The 8,885-nt window shown below is 58.9% G+C and overlaps 1 long non-coding RNA gene across 2 annotated transcripts; it reads right to left on the bottom strand.

Moving 5' to 3' along the window:
- Positions 1-142: 142 nt before the first annotated feature.
- Positions 143-7,611, bottom strand: LOC103351663 (uncharacterized). Of its 2 annotated transcripts, XR_007911836.2 has the most exons (4): positions 7,225-7,611; positions 3,892-4,058; positions 568-673; positions 143-455 (listed from the first exon to the last, which is right to left on the bottom strand). It is a non-coding gene; the product is annotated as an uncharacterized lncRNA (long non-coding RNA). The 2 variants fall into 2 exon arrangements; XR_011385022.1 differs by lacking the exon at positions 7,225-7,611 and having other exon boundaries at positions 3,892-4,645.
- Positions 7,612-8,885: the final 1,274 nt, after the last annotated feature.

Genomic DNA, 8,885 nt, shown 5'->3' on the forward strand with positions numbered 1-8,885 from the left:
AGCCAGGGTCTTCCCATTCCAGCTTCCATCTACGGCTGTAAAGACACACGCAGGTTTGTGGTTTTGGAACAATGAACTACACTGTAATTACAGCCATTCGAAACTATTTATATTTGCGTATGGAGAAAAACTGCACAAGGGGTGAGAGGTTGGAGCTTTTTAATTACAAGACTTGACAATAAGAACTCCCACAGGGAACTGGATAGCACGACCTGTCCAGGGTGCTCTGTTTCCTTCCGTGCTCAAGGTCATGGCCGTGGCACCTGTGCAGTCCCACACGCTGCCCCCCCCCCCCATCGGAAGCACCCGGCTTCATTGTCACCATCTTGGGATTCTTGGTGGTTGTTCCCACGGGGGCCTCGCGCGGGGTCCCGCGTCTTCATTGTTCCCACGGGGGCCTCGCGCGGGGTCCCGCGTCCTCATTGTTCTCACGGGGGCCTCGTTTTGTCCTGGTCCTGCCCAGCAGAGAGAAAGCTGCTGTCACAGCTCTTGGAAGCATCACGGACCATTGCGGGTCTGCTTCATTCCCTCCTCCTACACTGCCCTGGGAGCCCCCGCGAACGTTACCGTGTGCGTGATTCGCAGGGGCATCTAGGTAAGAGGCAGGTTCTAGTCAGCAGCCGGAAGGGGGCAGGGCCCAAGGTGTCCATCCTAGCAAGCTCCGCCCCATCCTCTGCAAAAACAGAACAAGCCCCGAGCGGGGTTGCGGCGAAGACCCCATCTTAGCACAGGAGACCTGAATCCCTGTTGCCCGGCCTGGCGGCTACAATGTGGCCAACACCCAGGGGTGGCAGCTTTTGGGCAGGTGACGCGCGGTCAGACGCCGTGTGACGAGACGCACCAGTGCACTCGGAGGTCTCACGCTAGCTCTCTCGGCCTTCTCTCCAGAGGGCTCCTTCCCCCAGGGCTGGGGACAAGGGTCTGGGCTGCTTGAAGCCTGCGCACCAGGCTCCGGGGTGGAGCTGAGTCCGAGAGTCCATCCGGAACCACAGCCTGGGGCACCAAGAGGAAGGTCCCGCCCACCCACCTGCTTGCCCGCGTCTCAGTCTGGGGCTAGGGGAAGGCGTGGGGTGGAGGCTCTCAGACCGCCTTGTCTGGGATGTCTGCCTGGGCCGGAGATAAAGGATGTGGCGAACCAAGTGGGCGACAGCTCCAGCCACACTCCCAGAGCCCCTGGAAGACGCACTGTGCGTGGTGGACAGCGCAGCGTGCACACATGGAAGCCACTCCCCACAGCCAGGACCCCGAGGACCCCCGGTGGGGCTGCTGACCGGCAAGCGGGGGCTGTGCCATGAGCTTCTGGGCCAGGGGGCTGCATGTGGCAGAGGCTCGGGGGGCTACAGGACCAGCGAGGGTCACTGGACACTGAGCAGGTAGAGTGCGGCCGCAGGGCTGTGTCTTCTTGGGCATGGCAGCCTGTGTGGACGCCCAGAGCCCTTGCTCAGAGGGGTCCCATCCAGGCCTCCTGCTCTGCTGGGGTCGTCCTGAATTGGTAACACCTGCAGAGCGAGGGGGTGTGCACTTTCACTCTGCACCAGGTCCCCCAGATTGTCCAGCTGGCCCTGCTCTTGGCCCAAGTCACTGCGAGGGCCACAGCCTGCAGGGAAGCTTCTGGGGATGAGACCCTGGTGGGCAGGGAGGTCACTTCCTCTCCATCTCCGGTCCTCAGCACCACCCTGTGCACTAACCAACGGCAGCAGAATTGAACCCACACTCCCTAAGCACGGCAGCCGAGTGCTCAAGGGCCCAGAGAGCTGGACGTCTCTGCTCTTAGTAGCCTCAACAAAGGAAACAGTTGCTAACTTAACAAGGCACAGGTGGGCACTGGGTCGAGCAGTAAAGTCACCACTTGGGATGCCCACAACCCATATCGGAGAGCGGGATTCAAGTTGCAGCTCTACCCTCACCCAGCTTTCTGCCAGTCTCTCCCCGCGAGGCAGCAGGTCAGGCTCAAATACTTGGACCCTCCACCTGTTTGGGAAACCTGGATTGAGTTCCAGGCTCCTGGCCTTGGCCCAACCCAACTCTGGCTGTGGTAGGTATTGAGGAGTGCACCAGCAGATAGAACACACACACTCTCTCTCTCTGCCTTTCAAGTCATAAATACATTTTTTAAATTTAAAAATCAGTCCACGAAGGGAAACTAACATTTGTCACAAGGCCACCTTCCGTGCACCCTGCACGAGCAGCCGTAGGTGGTTAAAGCGCCACCTGTCTTCCAGGAGAGGAAACGTGGGCCCGAGGCTGAGACACTTGGGAGAAAGGTCACAGGGCCAACCAGGGCAGAGCCGAGACAGGAGCCCCGCCGTGAGTTTCCAAGGCAGCCACAGCTTCTGGCCCTCTCAGCAGCTCTTTAAGGAGGAGGGACTGCTGTGACCTGGGCTCCCAGGAGCTTCCGGCCCAGGGGCACGCCCACCACAGACTCCCACCTGCAGGGACCCAGGTCGGGGCTGGGGATGGGGCTGGGAGGACCCACGTGGCATCAGATTTCCCACAGATGAGCCATCCGGGTTTTCTCACTTGGAGGAACTGGGAACACTCAACTCAGTCTTGGGGGGAAGTAAACATCCCACCAAGGGAGAAGTGAGACAGAAAGAAATCACAGCCTCACCTCCCCAGAGCTAGGACAGAGCTGTGGTGCTCAGAACCCACACCAAGAAGTGAGACGCAGGCCGGCTCCTGGCAGAAGACCAGCGGGGGCCGGGCGTGAGGCGCAGTTCCCGCGCCTGCCCATGGGGGGCGCCGTGAGTTTCTTAGGCATCACTCAAGAAGTAGGGCCCTGCTTCCAGATCTTTCTTCACCATCTCCTCTCCCTAGGAGACCCTTCCCTTATTTCTCCCTGTTGAAATGCTACTGTATGGAAAACAACAAATACCGGTAGCTGGGGCAGGGGGCGACTTCACACCCCAGTCCTGCAGGGGGAGACAGGGGTGTTGGTCCAGGCCTGATGGGACCCTCTGTGGTGCCGGTGGCCCAGCTTCCTCCCCTGCCGTCTCTCTGCCTTCCTGGGAATATAGCTTCTGCCTCATAGTCCAAAAGGGCTGCCTAACTTCAGCTCGAATGCAGCCTCACAAGAACTCCTGAGCCAGAGCCAACCAGACAAGCTGCTCCCCATTCCTGACCTATAGAAACTGCAAGTGCTTGGGCCCCTGCACCTGCGTGGGAGACCCGGAAGAAGCTCCTGGCTTTGGACCAGCCCAGCTCCGGCCACTGTGGCCATTTGGGGCATGAACCAGTGGATGGAAGACTGTCTCTCCCTCTCTCTGTAACTCTGCCTCTCAAATAAAAATAAATGAATCTTAAAAAAATATTAACTGCAGATTAAATGAAACAACAGCAAAAACAAATAAAAAACAAAACAAATCTGCTTGTTGTGACTTAAAGCTACAAGATGAGAGAGTAACTTGTTACACACCAATGAATAATAACTGTGTGTACAGTATTTTCCCCAGGTATTCAGCTATCCGAAGCCCTCGACCTGGGCGTACCTGGATGAACTGGACGTGGTCAGCGTGAGTTCCCATGGAAGGGGGCTGAAGTCACGTCCGATGTGGCCTTACCCTTGGAGTCCTTCACCCAACCTTGGTGCACAGTGGGGCCGCTGTGCAGTGCACACAGTAGGAGCTCTGGTTCGAGAGCAAAGCCCCAGCCCCCTGGCAGAGGAGCTGTCCTGGAGGTGATGAGCCGCTGCCGCTCCCAACTGTGGCTGTGTTTCCCAGGGTCACTGTTCCAAAGTCTTTCCATTCCCTCACTCCCGGGGCAGCCTCGGAGGAGGATGGGAGAGCCCTCCTCAGCCAGCTGCCTCCCCGTTCCCCATGCCCGCTGAAGGGCTGAGGCCCTCAAGCCCCCCCACCCCCACCCCTGCACCCAGAGCATTCTCGTCCCACTCACCCCTGCTGCAGCCAGGGGACAGCTCGCTGGTGTCAGGAACTTCACAGACTGCAGCAATCAAGCACGCTTGGCCTCTCATTAAAAACTCATCTCCTGACAGTACACAGTCCAAGGGCGATCCTCAGAACCCGGAAACGGGCAGACTTCATCCGTGGTTACAGTCCCTGCTGTGGGGCACAGCAGAGCTTAGGAAGTGCCCACAGTCTGCAGGATGGGGGGGGGCGGGGCCGAGCGTGCGTTCCAGAGGAAGCTGCGTCCCTGATCGCAGGGAGCTTGCGCCCACACTAGGGCTCCCAGCAGCGCGAGAACCTCAGGGCGTCTGCATCCCTGCTCCCAGGGCGGGCTCACAGGGAGCAGGCAGGCTGCAGGCACAGCCCTGGGAGTCAGAGGAGCAGACGCAGCTGGGGTGTGGGCGGGAAGCGGGGAGCTCCCTGAGAGAGACCTTGGAAGCCCCGCTTTCTGCCCCAGTGGGCTCAAGATGCCTACGAGAAGCGCCCCAATAGCACAGCTCAGAGCTGCTTAAAAAACGTATGGGGTGTCTCCTCGGCCTCTCAGCACCCCTCTCTCCGAGACGCCCACTCCTCTCCGTCACAGAGGGACAATCAGCTCCCCCTCCCGCCCGGGAGCAGCAATCGGGTGAGGGAGGAGGGTCAGTCTCTCCACAGCTGCCATGGGACAGGCAGACTTGGGGGGCGTCAGGGGGGATGACAGAGCTTAGACCTCGGTCACACCCAGAACTGGCCCCCGGCGGGTAACAGGGCCCCCACCGTGCCTCGGCAACCGTCCAAAGGTCTAGAAGTTGGAAACTTTCCTGTTGAAAGCAGCCAGATTTTGAGCATTTCTTAGCAGTCGGGCCGGGTATGGCCAGGCCCCCACTGCCGCCGGCCGGCTGTCAGTGGGAGCAGAGAAGAGGCTCCCCCTTTAGCCTGACACTGGTGCCAAGGTCACCCCACAGCCTCGCAGCTGGAGCCAACACTTTCATTGCAGGCTGACCCCAAAGATACTGAGAGCCTGCAATAACAGCTCCTCCTCCTCTCCTTTCCCTCCTCCTCTCCTCTCCCTCCTCCTCTCCTCTCCCTCCTCCTCCTCTCCCTCCTCCTCTCCCTCCTCCTCTCCCTCCTCCTCTCCCTCCTCCCCCTCCTCCTTCTCCTCTCCTCCTCTCCCTTCTCCTCTCCCTCCTCCTCCTCTCCCTCCTCCTCCTCCTTCTTCTCCTCTCCCTCCTCCACCTTCTCCTCCTCTCCCTCCTCTCATCCTCCTCCTCTCATCCTCCTCTCCCTCCTCCTCCTCTCCCTCCTCTCATCCTCCTCCTCTCCCTCCTCCTCCTCTCCCTCCTCCTCCTCTCCCTCTCCCTCCTCTCATCCTCCTCCTCATCCTCCTCCTCCTCCTCTCCCTCCTCCTCTCCCTCCTCCTCCTCTCCCTCCTCTCCCTCCTCCTCCTCCTTCTTCTCCTCTCCCTCCTCTCCCTCCTCCTCCTCCTTCCCTCTCTCTCCCCCCTCTCTCCCTCTCTCTCTCTCTCTCCCTCTCTCTCTCCCCTTCTCTCTCCCCCTCTCTCTCCCTCTCCCTCTCTCTCTCTCCCTCTCTCTCTCTCTCCCCCTCTCAGATTTTTTTCCAAACTAACAGGGAATGAAACTGCAAGGGAGCTAATTTCTCCCTCTTTACTTTTGTAGAACAAAATATTCCAAACAGCAAGCATCTTGTTGCCTTTGACAATCACACTGGTCAGGAACTCAGCAGGGCTCATCCAGGGACTCCTGTGCCTGTCCCACGTGTCACTGACAGCTAACAGATGGGCTGGGATGCAGGGCCTGAGGTGCTGCACTCCCATGTCCAATGCTTTAAAGAATGTTAACGTATTTTATATTCACTTATTTGAAAGGCAGAGAAAGAGAGAGAGGGAGATTTCCCACTTGCTAGTTCCCTCCCCCAATGCTCACAGTGACCACGGCGGGGCTATGCTGAAACCAGGAGCCCAGAACTCCATCTGGGTCTCCCGCGTGCGTGGCAGGGACTCGGGAACTTGAGCCATCACCTGCTGCCAGCAGGAGGCTGGGTTGGAAGTGGAGTCAGGACCTGAATGCAGGCACTCCAGTGGGTGATGCAGGCATGGTAACCGCTGCACCAAGCATGGAGGTGGCTGATTTGCCCAAGTTTCATGGCCAGAGGCCTGGCAGGATGGGAGCCAGTTCATCTGACCCCCGGCTTTCCCTCCTGGCCCAGCCCTCCTTGTCCCCACACAGATCCCTGTGGACTGAACAATGGGCCCCAAACCCCCACATCCCCGGCTTCCTGCTGAGTTTAGCTGTTGGAAGTCCCATTGCATGAGAAGGCAGGGAGGCGGGGAGTCCCAGCGCCTCTGTCCCCCAGGGTCTCCACGGCTGCACCCCTGGCCTCAGACTTTGGGCTGAGGAAGGTGACAGAGCTGAAGGCTACGGCTCCCTCCCTGGGACATCCTCATCTTCACATCTGTTAAACCCTCCCCCAAGTTATCCCAATCGGAAGTGCCGCTGGTTTCCTGGGGGACCTGACTGATCCACTGAGGGCTCCAGTCCCAGGACAAATAGTAAGACACAGGACTGGTGCAGAGAGTTCGTGGAAGGGCAGGCTTTGGGCCAGCGGTCAAGATGTTGCTTGGGACCCTGGTGGCTTCCCACGCTGGAGGGCCTGGCTTTGAGTCCCGGCCTCCTCCTGATTCCAGCTCCCTCAGACGTGCACCCTGGGAGGCCACAGGGGATGCCCTTCGTCCTTGGCTCCCTGTCTTGCCCATTGGACACACAGATTGAATTCCCCACTCCTGGCTTCAGCCTAGCCCAGCCCTGGCTGTTGCAACCATTTTGGGGGTGAGCCAGCAGATGGAAGATCTCTCTGTCTCCCTGCCTTTCAAATAAATAAAGTAGACTGTAAAAACGTGCCCCCCAAATCTGCATCTCTTTTCATTGCGTTTTCTCTGAGCTCTCTGAAGTCCCTGGCTGTGGGCTGAGCGCCCTCTCTCCAGCAGAAGCTCAGAGCAGCACTGGGAGGCAGGTGCTGTCATTCTCCCATAGCAATGAGGAACCGGAGGCACACGCAGGCACAGAGCTCGCCCCAGGAGACACGGTCACTCCACGGCACCGCTGCATACCCAGGACACCACAGAGTAGGGGATTCCTGTTGTCAGAGCACGCTGCACCCTCGGAGGGCTAATCCAACTCAGGGCAGGGCTTCTGGGCGCTCTGCAGATTTTTCACTAAAAGTCCCCCAGAAACTCCAGCGAGGCCGAGCGTCAACCTCCCTAAAGGCGCCCTGCCCCTGGGCAGTCCCCAGCTTCCCGTTCAGGACCCAGTGCACTGGCTCTCACCTGTGCAGAAGCTGGAGGGGGCTGGGGCATGAGAGCCACCCTGAGGGCCCCAGAGATGCGAAGCAGCATCTCATATTTTGGGGTGTAACGTGAAGGGTTTACCCCTCCGCTCCTGTAGCTCTGCCACAACTGGACACCTCTGGACGCAGCAGGGGAATGGAGACACTGGCTGGAGCTGCCGTGTGGATGGCCTGGGTCTTCAGCGACAACCGGCAGAAGCGGGCTTCCGGCGACTTCGAGTTTTGAAGAAAGGGAAAGAAGAGAGACTGATTAGCTGCTTTAACTGCGACATCTAACGTTAAGCACGCAGGAATCCAGGCCTCAAAGGATGTCACTCGATCTTCACTCTCTTCTTGAGTAGAATCTGACCACATGGTGGCCCAGAATGGCTATTGTCCGCCCCCCCCCCCAAGACTTAACTCTCCCAGCTTAACACCAGCTTGGGGCTGGGGAAAGACCACTGCCATTCCTTGGCTGTGCCAGAAAAAAGTCCCAGGGAAGGATCTTATTGGCCCAGCTTCGGTCATGTGCTCATCCATGAACCAATCACCGTGACCAGTAAATCGATAGATTTGATTGCCATGTGCTCCCTCTACAATGGGAAGAGGGGTTATCATCACTGGAAACCAACAGATGAGTGTGGGGGAGGGGACGGGTGACTTCTTAGAGAAACAGTGCATACTGAAGGTGGGGAGGAAGGAGCCCTGAGACCTATGACCAGGAGGAGAGTTGGGGATAAGGACATGGGCATGGGCAGTGGGCTTGAGAGGAGGGCTGAGGGCCAGCCTGGCCTCTCGTCACACTGGGATACACCAGGGGCCACAGCCCTGCTCAGCTTTCTGGCCTCGTGCAAACCCCTCCCTCATCAGTGACTGCAACAAGGTCCCATGGGGGCCTCATCTAGCCTCCACCCGAGGGCTCTGGCTGCCTCGAGCAGGTGGGAGAACCCAGATTTGAGGGGCTAGTCTGAGCTTCCCTGTCACAGCCCAGGGAGCTGAAGGGAGCCCTTTTGGGGAGTGAAAGAATGGGGTTCCTCCCAGCCCAGGAGAGCCTAGAAGGCTCTGGAGGACAGTTCCAGGAGCAAGAGTCGGCCGGACCACTGCCCTGGAGCCCAGGGAGGCCGGCAGAGGCCTGTGCAACCTCAGGTGCCGGTGGGCTTGTTTTCAGAGCAGAGGAACAGTAGCGGCCGCCTGGAGGGGGCGTCTTCTTGCCCACCTCGCTCGTACTCATCGCTTCCCCAGGTGAGCTAACTGAGGCTCGGGCAAGGGACCTCCCCAGGGCTACCGAGCCAGAAAGTCCCGGGGTTGCAGTTGAACCTGGGTCTCCCACACAGGGAGGACCCAGTTCAGCCTCTGAAAGGGAGGAGCATCGACGGGGCAGGGGCATGATGTGCTAAGGGCGCCTGAAGGAACGGGCACACGGGGTGGGGTGTGGGCTGGGGCAGGCTCCGTGGCCTCCGAAAGCCTGCACATGTGGCCCCCCCCAGCTTAAAAGCATCATGTTATTGGGGTCCAACTCCCATACCACACGAGTCACCACTTACAGAGTGTAACTCAAGGGTTTTTAGTGTGGCCACAAAGTTGTGCAACATCACCACGATCAATTCTACATCATTTTCAGCACCGCGAACAGAAACGCCGTAACCATCACCAGGCTTCCTC

The sequence above is a fragment of the Oryctolagus cuniculus genome, chromosome 20 (genome assembly GCF_964237555.1).
Source record: "Oryctolagus cuniculus chromosome 20, mOryCun1.1, whole genome shotgun sequence".
In the NCBI taxonomy this organism is placed as follows: domain Eukaryota; kingdom Metazoa; phylum Chordata; class Mammalia; order Lagomorpha; family Leporidae; genus Oryctolagus; species Oryctolagus cuniculus.